The 12,437-nt window shown below is 46.4% G+C and overlaps 1 long non-coding RNA gene across 1 annotated transcript; it reads right to left on the bottom strand.

The window, feature by feature from the left end:
• Positions 1-375: 375 nt before the first annotated feature.
• LOC119845540 lies at positions 376-7,520 on the bottom strand. The gene is made up of 2 exons (XR_005289628.2): positions 7,147-7,520; positions 376-1,044 (listed from the first exon to the last, which is right to left on the bottom strand). It is a non-coding gene; the product is annotated as an uncharacterized LOC119845540 (long non-coding RNA).
• Positions 7,521-12,437: the final 4,917 nt, after the last annotated feature.

Raw genomic sequence — 12,437 nt, 5'->3', positions numbered from 1 at the left:
TGAAATGGACAACTGAAGGACGCTCAGGCCAAATTCATACCTGCTGTAATTTCACTGAACTCAGAGTGACCTCAGCTACATCTCTGGCCCTGTGTGTCTAGAGCAGTGGTTTTCAAACTGGGGTACGCAGACTCCTAGGGGTACACGAGCTCTCGTCAGGGGGTATGCGAGAAAAATCCTGTAATGTTGGACAATGCATTTTATTTAGTAAAACTTGGCAATCTAACCATAGGAATAGTATGACCCTATCTCAGATGGGGATATGTGGGAGATGACATTATTTGGAAAGGGGAACGCAGCCTAAAAGTTTAAAAACAACTGGTCTAGAGGAATTTGATTCAGCTTTGATTCAAAAGAAGATGATGACACACACTCGGCAGTAAGAAAGCTTGTCTTTCATTTTATTAGGTTGAGCTGGCTGCCACTCTGCAGGGATCAGAAAGGTCCCAAAGCATTCATGGAATGGGGATTGCCACCCGCTGCTGGGGATCTTCAGATTAGTGCAATACATACACAAGCATGGAACAAAACACACTCTTGTTGTAATCTCTGTCTCTTTGGGGAGACTCATTCTGCACAGGAGCTGGTCAATCAATGATAAGGCTCCTCGGGTGTTGCGGTGAGACATGCATCTGCCTATCCAATATGATTCTAATGGGAAGCTCCATGCAAAGCTGGACTCTGCTGCTGGGATTCCATCGCACTTGGTGGAATGAATGGCTCTGATGGGAAAAGAAAGAAAGAAAAGAAAGAAAGAAGCCGATGGCTGCGAAGAGAAGTGTGCAGGGGGTGTGTTGGGGGAAGACTTCAGCTTTAGCCATTGTGCTGGCTGGGTTACGCGGATTGTCAGGCTGCAGCAGGGTTCCCAGCAGGAGACGCTGAGATGGTGGCAGGCTGAAGGCAGTGTTGACATCTCTCAGGGGAGTGAAGGGCTCATTTTGCTTGGAGGAGGTAAATTGCTGCCAAGGCAGACACCAGCAAAAGAGAAGGTGGGATGCAGCAGGGTGTGCCGTGGTTCTGTTTACTTGTCGTAGTGGATTTTTGCTGGAAGAGCAATCAGAAAGGCTATTAAGAGTAAGGCAGTGCATCTGTGTCATTCCCAGGCAGCCCCATGCTGAGTAGCTGTGAGGATACTGGGCCTTCCTCATTCAGATCAAGATATGAATGTGGGATTTGCCATAATGGCTCTAACCGATTGGTCCTCATAACCCAGTATCCCGCCTCTGGCCCTGAGCGGTGCCTGATACTTCAGAGAAAGGGACAAAGAACCTTAATGAACCTGAGCAATTGTGCAATGCTGCATAGGCAGTAGTGGGAGCTCCTTCCTGACCCCACCGGGCAACCAGCTTGCGTCTTGAAGCATGAGGCTCGTTTATCCTGATCTCACCTTGCACATGTTGTTAATGGTCATAACAGCATCTGTCCCATTTTAAAATCGAGCCTCAGGTTGTGACTCTGGGACCTCCTGGGGCAGAGAACCCTGCCCAGCCAAGAGGGACGGGAATTTTAAATGTCATGTATCAGAGACATACAGTTCCCTTGGTGAGGGATGTAGTCTGAGGCTGCAGGCAGAGTACCACCATTCTCAGCTCCCACCCTACCCTAAGGGACAGTGTTAAAGAATCCTCAGTATCTTCCTCTCCTCATTCTGCTGCTTTACAATCTGTAAGCAATCAGTCCTCACCGTAGGTACATAAGTGTCATTATCCCTGTTTAACAGAGGAGGGAATTAAGGCACACAGGGGAAGTGACGTTCTCAGTGCTACCAAGTGTTTGTGAGGGGCTCAGAACTCCCCCCATTCTAGCCATGTGCTCAATCTAAGCCGTGCTACCTAGACCCACCCTGCTCTCTCTGCGGCTAGAACGTGTCCCAGCAGAATTCTAGTTGGACCAGTTTGGCTTGAGAAGGGTCCTCTGTTCCAGCCAGCAGAGCAGATATCTTGCTGAGGATCTGCAAGTCTCCCACACTATGCAGCCAAGACCTCAAGGCTGTGGTTTCCCATGCATGCATGACATTGTGTGAACAAAACAATTCCAGCCCTGAAACCAGCTTCCTGTTATGTAGCAGTCCTTTTGCACGCCCACAGTGCACCTGACTGCAGAGGAAATCCAGAGAAAAGCAAGAGAGGTTCTCAACAGACAGGAAGAGCAAACTATAAAAAGGAGAAATAGAAGAGACCTGCTGGGTCACGCAGGGGCTTTGCCCCATCTACTCTGCAGTGATTCAGTTGTAGAAACTTCTACCACTTCCCTGTCAGACCAGCCCACTACATGGGAGCCGCACTTATCTTTTCTGAGCCAGTTTCTCCTTTTGGTTACGTTGATGTAAACCTGGAGCAAGTCAGTGGACACCCTCTCTGGAGCCCCTCTAGATTTGCACCAGTGCAACTGGAAAAGAATTTAGTTCTTTCTTCATTTTGTCCCATTATTTGTATGTGTTATTCTCTGTAGGTTCTTATTCCATGCGTGCCTGAGCGCCTCCTACTCTATATCGGAAACCTACTGACCGCTATTCCTACCTACATGCCTCTAGCTTTCATCCAGATCACACCACACGATCCATTGTCTACAGCCAAGCTCTACGATATAACCGCATTTGCTCCAACCCCTCAGACAGAGACAAACACCTACAAGATCTCTATCATGCATTCTTACAACTACAATACCCACCTGCTGAAGTGAAGAAACAGATTGACAGAGCCAGAAGAGTACCCAGAAGTCACCTACTACAGGACAGGCCCAACAAAGAAAATAACAGAACGCCACTAGCCATCACCTTCAGCCCCCAACTAAAACCTCTCCAACGCACCATCAAGGATCTACAACCTATCCTGAAGGACGACCCATCACTCTCACAGATCTTGGGAGACAGGCCAGTCCTTGCTTACAGACAGCCCCCCAACCTGAAGCAAATACTCACCAGCAACCACACACCACACAACAGAACCACTAACCTAGGAACCTATCCTTGCAACAAAGCCCGTTGCCAACTCTGTCCACATATCTATTCAGGGGATACCATCATAGGGCCTAATCACATCAGCCACACTATCAGAGGCTCGTTCACCTGCGCATCTACCAATGTGATATATGCCATCATGTGCCAGCAATGCCCCTCTGCCATGTACATTGGTCAAACTGGACAGTCTCTACGTAAAAGAATAAATGGACACGAATCAGACGTCAAGAATTATAACATTCAAAAACCAGTTGGAGAACACTTCAATCTCTCTGGTCACTCGATTACAGACCTGAGAGTGGCTATTCTTCAACAAAAAAACTTCAAAAACGGACTCCAACAAGAGACTGCTGAATTGGAATTAATTTGCAAACTGGATACAATTAACTTAGGCTTGAATAGAGACTGGGAATGGATGAGTCATTACACAAAGTAAAACTCTTTCCCCATGTTATTTCTCCCCCCACCCCACCCCCCACTGTTCCTCAGATATTCTTGTTAACTGCTGGAAATAGCCCACCTTGATTATCACCATGAAAAGTTTTCCTCCTTTCCCTCCCCTGCTGCTGGTGATGGCTTATCTTAAGTGATCACTCTCCTTACAGTGTGTATGATAAACCCATTGTTTCATGTTCTCTGTGTGTGTATATCAATCTCCCCTCTGTATTTTCCACCAAATGCATCCGATGAAGTGAGCTGTAGCTCACGAAAGCTTATGCTCAAATAAATTTCTTAGTCTCTAAGGTGCCACAAGTACTCCTTTTCTCCTAGCAGTACGGTTGATTACTATCTGTCATGTGGTGTTTGTTCTCGTATCTCGTCTAGCGAAACACTCTTGGAAATTGTGTGTGGGAGGGGGTGGACGAGGAACCTATGTACCTGCCATCCAGAGGTCAGCGGGGACTCTGACAACAGCAATGGCTGTGGAACTAGACCATGACATGGGAAGAGACCCAGTGATCATAGAAAATCAGGGCTGGAAGAGACCTTAGGAGGCCATCTAGTTCAGCTCTCCCTGCTCCCACCTCACTGAGGCAGGCTGGGAAGGTGAGATCAGCTGCAGAGAAAAATGGTTGGGAAAAAATCACACCGAGAGGAATAAGAGCACTGGGAAAACAATGGGAAAGGAAGGGCCTGCTTTTTCCAAGGAGGAACATCAAAACTACCTGACTCTATCAAACTAGGGGCAATTTAGCCAAGGCTCTAACAGTGGCCATTCCCAGCTGCTTCAGAGGAAGGTGCAAGAAACCCTGCAGTAGGCAGGTCGTCCATAGAGAAAATTTCTTCTGAACCCCCATTAGTTAATGGTTGACATGTCCTGAAGCATGAATTCTATCTATCTTAGGTACTCATCTGGTCCCGCTACTGGAGTGTCTAGCACAGGGGTGGGCAAACTTTTTGGCCCGAGGGCCACATCGGGAATAGAAATTGTATGGCGGGCCGTGAATGCTCACAAAATTGGGGTTGGGGTGTGGGAGGGGGTGCGGACACTGGGGTGAGGTTGGGGGTGAGGGGTTTGGGGTGTAGGAGGGTGCTGTGGGCTGGGACCGAGAGGTTCGGAGGACAGGAGGGAGATCAGGGCTGAGGCAGGGGTGCAGGAAGGGGTGCAGGTTCCGGCTGGGGGTGCGGGCTCTGGGGTGGGGCTGGGGATGAGAGGTTTGGGGTGCAGGAGGGTGCTCTGGGCTGGGATCAAGGGGTTTGGAGAGCAGGAGGGGGATCACAGGTGGGGCAGGGGGTTGGGGTGTGGGGAGAAGCTCAAGGGTTGCTGGCTCCGAGCAGCGCTTACTTCACATGGCTCCCAGAATCAGTGCCATGTCTCTTCTCCGGCTCCCATTGGAGCACATAGGAGCCGGAGCGGGGCCATCCCGCGGCTTCCAGGAGCCACATGGTGCGGCCCCCAACCCAGCACCCCGGCCCCCAACCCAACTGTCACGGAGTCCCCGGGTGATGCTCTGGAACTGCTCCCTACGAAGCCAGGCAGGGCTCCGGGGAAGTCTCCTCTCTGGGAGCAGCCTGTCTGCAGGACACACAGCTCACCCGGCTCCCCCCTTCCTGGGTCTGACCTCGGAGCAGTCAGCATCCTCTGCCCCTCCGTGCGCTTCCCACAGCCAGTCCACTCAGGCAGGCTCCTGGGGAAGCCAGAGGGTCCTGCCCCCCAACTCCGCAGTCAGACGTGACTCTCAGCCAGCCAGTAAAACAGAAGGTTTATTAGGACGACATGAACATGATCTAGAACAGAGCTTGTAGGTGCAGAGAACAGGACCCCTCAGCCGGGTCCATTTTGGGGGGGCAGTGAGCCAGACAACCACATCTGCACTTCACTCCATGTCCCCTGCCAGCCCCAAACTCAAACTCTCTCCAGCCCCCCCTCCTCTGGGCTTTGTCCCTTTCCCGGGCCAGGAGGTCACCTGATTCCTTTGTTCCCCAACCCTTTAGCTCTCACCTTGCAGGGGGGAAGGCCATCAGGTGCCAGGAAACAGAATGTCGGCCTTTCTCTGTGTCCAGACCCCTGCACACACCTGTCCTCTAGGGCTCTGCAACGATCATACACCCTTATCCCACCACCTAGATACTTAGGAACTGCATAGGGGAAACTGAGGCACCCCCACAATATTCAGAGGAAACATTAAGAACAGTCCCGCTTCGTCACACCAATGCCCCGTCCGGAGTGCTGGAGCAGGGCCGAGCCGCATGGTGTGGCTTATGGGCTGGCTTAAAATGGCTTGAAGGCTGTAGTTTGCCCTCCTCTGACCTACTTGCATAGACAATAAGGCTCCAATCCTGCAATTTACAAAGGGTGGGCAAAGGACTGCACCTGCACTGAGTACCGTTGAAGTCAGCAGGGCTCTGGGAGGCTGCAGGGATCTGTCAACCTTCGAAAAATTACAGGATTGGGGGGGCCTTAGACTAAATGAGTAGCTGAGCCTGAGTCCTTATTATTATTTTTGATTAGTCAGTGTCTACACCTGCAAATACAGGGATTTGCATTGCAGCCTGTTGATTAATTCAGTTTATCCACCGCCTAGTCACCCCTCTAGGCACCTCTCAGCATTTTAAACTTATCGTTAAATATCTCACATGGAGCCGTACAGTATTACATTTGAAATTTCCACTAATTCAAATACCATTGAGCGATTCTCCCACCAAAGAAAAACACTAATCCTTTTATTCAGCTGTAATATGAGCCCCAGCTCAGTCCCTCTGCCTATAAACCCCCAACCTCCTTAACAGCCTACAAGAAGACATGGGCTTCACGGCATGCCTGAAAAATTAATAGATCCGGGTTCCGGGAGATCACAGTTTAACTTAGTTATGAATGATCTGGAGAAGGGGTTGAGCAAGGAGGTGGCAAAATTGATGGGTGACATGCAGGGTGGGCCACCCTATCTCTAGAAAGATATGTGAACAGAGTGGGTCTAGAGACCGGAGACAAAAAATACTTAGATGGCTGGAAAGACCTCCCTCCATGTGAGGAGAGATTGAAAGGCCTGGGATTGTTTAGTTTACAGATGCAGGGGGCCGGCAAAGGGAGAGATTGGGGATCCATATGGGGATAAAAGCACCTCACTGGGGTGTTGTGAGGATAAATACGTTAAAGATGATGACAGGTTTCAGAGTAGCAGCCGTGTTAGTCTGTGTTCGCAAAAAGAAAAGCAGGACTTGTGGCATCTTACAGACTAACAAATTTATCTGAGCATAAGCTTTCATGAGCTACAACTCACTTCATCAGATGATTCATCAGATGATTCACTTAAAAGATGATGAGACGCTCAGCTGCTACGGTAATGAGGGACAAAGATATACCATAAACAGATGATTATTTGTACTGCGCCTAGCACAATGGGCAAAGCATTAAGTGCTATGGTAAGACAAATAATAAATAACATCTATGGGTGGGGTTGGAGGGAGAGAAATTAAGATATAAACAATACTGGTAAATAAAATGTCTTTTTAAAACTCATGTGATGTTCATATACTATGGGGGTGAGCATGGTGTAAAAACCAGATTGAATTAGATTAAGGTAAAACATAGATTAAAAAGATAAAATAAAATAGGATGACAGAGACAAATGGACCCGGTCAGTTGCCCCAGCACCCAGCCCCATTTAGCTGATTAGGGCTCAGCTGACCCAACTGTTGTTTTGGTGGAATTTGGTCTCCACCAGAACCATCTGGGCTGGTCTTACCATTGTAGCACAGGTTAAAGTCATCAAATTCATCAGCAGAAGAGCAGTGACAAGCAGGACAGTCTTCATGTTAAACCTCTATGAGTGAGACGCAACGTGAGCAAGGAAGCGTCCTCTTCTGCCCACACCAGAACAGAAACAGAAGCTTTAAGTTTGCCTGTTGAGAAGCAGAGAGCTCTCACCAATCAAACAAACCCCTTCAGCCTCCCTGCCACACCTTACTTGGGCTGCTGTTCAGAGTGGATTTACCGTTACAGTGAAGTGGCCCTAAAAATTTAAAACATTCATTTTCTGATCATGACACCCCAAGATCCCCCCTTCCCAAAACCAGGATAGAAGCATTGATAAAATCACAGCTTCGCAGCATGGGCAGGTTTCAGAGTAGCAGCCGTGTTAGTCTGTATTCACAAAAAGAAAAGGAGGACTTGTGGCACCTTAGAGACTAACAAATTTATTTGAGCATAAGCTTTCGTGAGCTATAGCTCACTTCATCGGATACATTTGGTGGAAAATACAGTGGGGAGATTTATATACACAGAGAACATAAAACAATGGGTGTTATCATACACACTGTAAGGAGAAAAGGAGTACTTGTGGCACCTTAGAGACTAACAAATTTATTAGAGCATAAGCTTTCGTGAGCTACAGCTCACTTCAGTGATCACTTAAGATGAGCTATTACCAGCGGGGGGAGGAGGGGAGGAAAAAAACCTTTTGTAGTGATAATCAAGGAGGGCCATTTCCAGTAGTTGACAAGAACATCTGAGGAACAGTGTGGGGGGGAGGGGGAATAACATGGGGAAATAGTTTTACTTTGTGTAATGACCCATCCACTCCCAGTGTCTATTCAAGCCTAAATTAACTGTATCCAGTTTGCAAATTAATTCCAATTCAGCAGTCTCTCGTTGGAGTCTGTTTTTGAAGTTTTTTTGTTGAAGAATAGCCAATCTTAGGTCTGTAATCGAGTGACCAGAGAGATTGAAGTGTTCTCCAACTGGTTTTTGAATGTTATAATTCTTGACGTCTGATTTGTGTCCATTTGTTCTTTTACGTAGAGACTGTCCAGTTTGACCAATGTACATGGCAGAGGAGCATTGCTGGCACATGATGACATATATCATATTGGTAGATGCGCAGGTGAACGAGCCTCTGATAGTGTGGCTGATGTGATTAGGCCCTATGATGTTGTCCCCTGAATAGATATGTGAACACAGTTGGCAACGGGCTTTGTTGCAAGGATAGGTTCCTGGGTTAGTGGTTCTGTTGTGTGGTGTGTGGTTGCTGGTAAGTATTTGCTTCAGGTTGGGAGGCTGTCTGTAAGCAGCCTGTCTCCCAAGATCTGTGAGAGTGATGGGTCGTCCTTCAGGATAGGTTGTAGATCCTTGCTGATGCGTAGGAGAGATTTTAGTTGGGGGCTGAAGGTGATGTCTAGTGGCGTTCTGTTATTGTCTTTGTTGAGCCTGTCCTGTAGTAAGAGACTTCTGGGTACTCTTCTGGCTCTGTCAATCTGTTTCTTCACTTCAGCAGGTGGGTATTGTAGTTGTAAGAATGTTTGATAGAGATCTTGTAGGTGTTTATCTCTGTCTGAGGGGTTGGAGCAAATGCGGTTGTATCGTACAGCTTGGCTGTAGACAATGGATCGTGTGGTGTGATCTGGGTGAAAGCTGGAGGCATGTAGGTAGGAATAGCTGTCAGTAGGTTTCTGGTATAGGGTGGTGTTTATGTGACCATCGCTTATTAGCACCGTAGTGTCCAGGAAGTGGATCTCTTGTTTGGACTGGTCCAGGCTGAGGTTGATGGTGGGATGGAAATTGTTGAAATAATGGTGGAATTCCTCAAGGGCTTCTTTCCCATGGGTCCAGATGATGAAGATGTCATCAATGTAGCGCAAGTAGAGTAGGGGCATTAGGGAACGAGAGCTGAGGAAGCGTTGTTCTAAGTCAGCCCTAAAAATGTTGGCATACTGTGGTGCCATGCGGGTACCCATGGCAGTGCCGCTGATTTGAAGGTATACATTGTCCCCAAATGTGAAATAGTTATGGGTGAGGACAAAGTCACAAAGTTCAGCCACTAGGTTAGCCGTGATATTATAAGAGATACTGTTCCTGACGGCTTGTAGTCCATCTTTGTGTGGAATGTTGGTGTAGAGGGCTTCTACATCCATAGTGGCCAGGATGGTGTTTTCAAGAAGATCACCGATGGATTGTTGTTTCCTCAGGAAGTTAGCATGGGCAATTCATCAACCACAATTAAAACTAGCCATGGGGTTCATGTACCAGGGGCTCAAGCGGACATTCCGAACTTGCACATCTGGATTTGGAGAGGCGATTGGCAGCTAGTTGGGTTTGTTTCTGTGGAGCATGGTGGTGGTGCTTATCAGGGGGGTGGTTAAGAGGCTTTTGGCATCTGGAGGGCTTGGGTTGACTCTCTTGCAGATATGCCAAACCCTTGAAAAAAACGCAGAAATTGGGCTTGTTTTTGGCTTAATTGGCTTGCGAGTTGCTTGATGGCTAGTTTTCGGCTTGTAGCTTGTTGCTTGTTTGGCTTGTAGCTTGTTGTAGCATGTTGTAGCTTGTTGCTTCTTTTTTCTGATCGGCTCCCAGCAAGTGAGGGCAAGCAGGGATAAGGGGGGAAGGGAGTTGGGGTGCACAGCGGGCCCACCACAGTCCCAGATTGCGGGCTGCAGGGATCTAGACACATAGAGTTTTGGGGTTCTTAGGGATTGGCTTGTTTTGGCCCTGTTTTGAAATGGGATTAGCTTGATTTTTGGCTTATTATGAAAGTCAGGGTGCTTATTTACTGCGTGAAAGTTGGCAACTGTGCTCTCTTGATACTGCAAGAAGGAGCAACAGAAGAGTTTGGCATCTGGGACGGGGGTTCTGCAGGAATCCCAGATCACAAGGCTCTTCAGGCCAGTTTGTCAGTCTTTTCTTTTCCCTACATTCCAGGAAGTGCATGATCCCCAAAGCACAGGGCCACACGGGGCTGACAACTTAGCCATTATGGCTTGGAGATGATCAGATTGAATCTATACTTAAGTGTTGGTTCCCCCACTCTCATGCTCAATTTTTTCTAGAAACCTCAAAACATTCAAAACTGCCACCTATCTCCTAGGTCTCAGGTGACAAAATCAGAGTTTTGCCATTTTCTCCTAAAATCATAAATCAGCTCAGGCTCACTGGGATGTTTGCAAACATCAGCCAAACTTTCAGCTAAACTGGCCTGAATTTCAGGTTTGTTAACTAGGCCTCTTATTTTTCAACTGAAAACTAGAAATAGATTCAACCAGAAAATTCAAATCCAGATTGCGAGCCCACAAAGTTCAGTGGTGCTTTGATCTGGGATGAGGGATAGTTCAGCCCCATCTCTCTTAAAAACATTTAAAAATATATCTTGAAGCTTGCTCATGATGAAAAGCATTTCCTATCTCATTAATTTGGACTGTTGTACTGAGCAACAGATACCATGGGAAGGGGCATCATTATCTAAAAAGATGATAGATTAGGTTAGATTAGACCGAGCATAGTAACATTTCCTTTTAAACTTCAGTAATATCTATTCAAAGCCGATAAGCTTCATCCTGAGTTTACACCAGTTTCACCAGTTTTACATCAGAGTAACTCCACTGACTTAATCATGTGCCAGCAATGCCCCTCTGCCATGTACATTGGCCAAACTGGACAGTCTCTACGTAAAAGAATGAATGGACACAAATCAGACGTCAAGAATTATAACATTCAAAAACCAGTCGGAGAACACTTCAATCTCTCTGGTCACTCGATCACAGACCTAAGAGTGGCTATCCTTCAACAAAAAAGCTTCAAAAACAGACTCCAACGAGAGACTGCTGAATTGGAATTAATTTGCAAACTGGATACAATTAACTTAGGCTTGAATAGAGACTGGGAATGGATGAGTCATTACACAAAGTAAAACTATTTCCCCATGGTATTTCTCCCCCCCACCCCACCCCCCACTGTTCCTCTGATATTCTTGTTAACTGCTGGAATTAGCCTACCTTGCTTGTCACCATGAAAGGTTTTCCTCCTTTCCCCCCCCTGCTGCTGGTGATGGTTTATCTTAAGTGATCACTCTCCTTACAGTGTGTATGATAAACCCATTGTTTCATGTTCTCTGTGTGTGTATATAAATCTCTCCTCTGTTTTTTCCACCAAATGCATCCGATGAAGTGAGCTGTAGCTCACGAAAGCTTATGCTCTAATAAATTTGTTAGTCTCTAAGGTGCCACAAGTACTCCTTTTCTTTCCACTGACTTAAGTGGATTTACTCCCGATTCACACTGTTGTCCATGAAAGAAGAATTAGGCCCAGCCTATTTTGTGCCTTTTTAAGGCAGCTTAAAAAAGTAATTAACCAAAATATTTCAGATAAAATGCACCCACTGGATTTCTTTGTGCGTATGAAATGTATCAGATTCTGGAAAGGGGAAGATTTAACATACAATATCTGAAAGAAACAGAAAATACTGAAGCTTGTGCTTTAGCTGTTTTAGATCTTTTTTGGTGGTTTCAATAAGCAGAAGTGTTGGAATGAAAGTCTGTTGGTGGAGGCTACCAGACTGTGAAAGGACCGTGTGGTAATTCTCAGCACATATTTCAAATTCAGCAGGCCAGATCCTGAGCTGTTGTCAATTGTTGGCATAGCTTCAATGGAAGATCTTTTCCCAAAAAATACGTAAGAGAAGGGTTCCCCAGAAACGGCATGATGACAACCAAACAGCCATCTTGGATATTTCAAACATTTTGTTTATAGAGTTTTTCAAATGTTACACAGACAAAACAAGCTGTGTGGATCAGAGAAGGAACACAGGAAGAAACAGTCAAAAAAAAAAGTGAGAGGGAGAAAAAACTATGAAAATACAACTAAAAAGGTATCTTCATGACCCTCACAGATCTGTTTGTGGATAAGGGAGGGAGTGCAAATCCATTGACATAAACCTTGAATGATCAGTTCATAAAGTTGAAAACTGTCAGCAGTGGGTTTTTTTAAACAGGTTCTAAAAAAGAATAATTTCTAAGTTAAAGCTCATGAGTAAAATCTGACCCTTACTGATGGGAGATGTGGGGAAATGGAACAATAGCAACAAAAAAGCATTGCCAACCCCTACATTCATAAATCATGAGTCAGGCCACCCAAAATCATGGGAGTTTTAGAACAATACATTTTGAATCTTTTTTATTTGCATGCTGGTTTTGTAACTTTTTAGGGTTCACCTTTTCTCCACAATCACGAGGGCTGGAATTTCTGTATTTTGTTTAAAAAAAACTCTGA

Source organism: Dermochelys coriacea, chromosome 19, assembly GCF_009764565.3.
Source record: "Dermochelys coriacea isolate rDerCor1 chromosome 19, rDerCor1.pri.v4, whole genome shotgun sequence".
NCBI classification, from domain to species: domain Eukaryota; kingdom Metazoa; phylum Chordata; order Testudines; family Dermochelyidae; genus Dermochelys; species Dermochelys coriacea.
The sequence above is the reverse complement of the archived record's forward strand: the minus strand, read 5'-3'. Positions and strand labels throughout refer to the sequence as shown.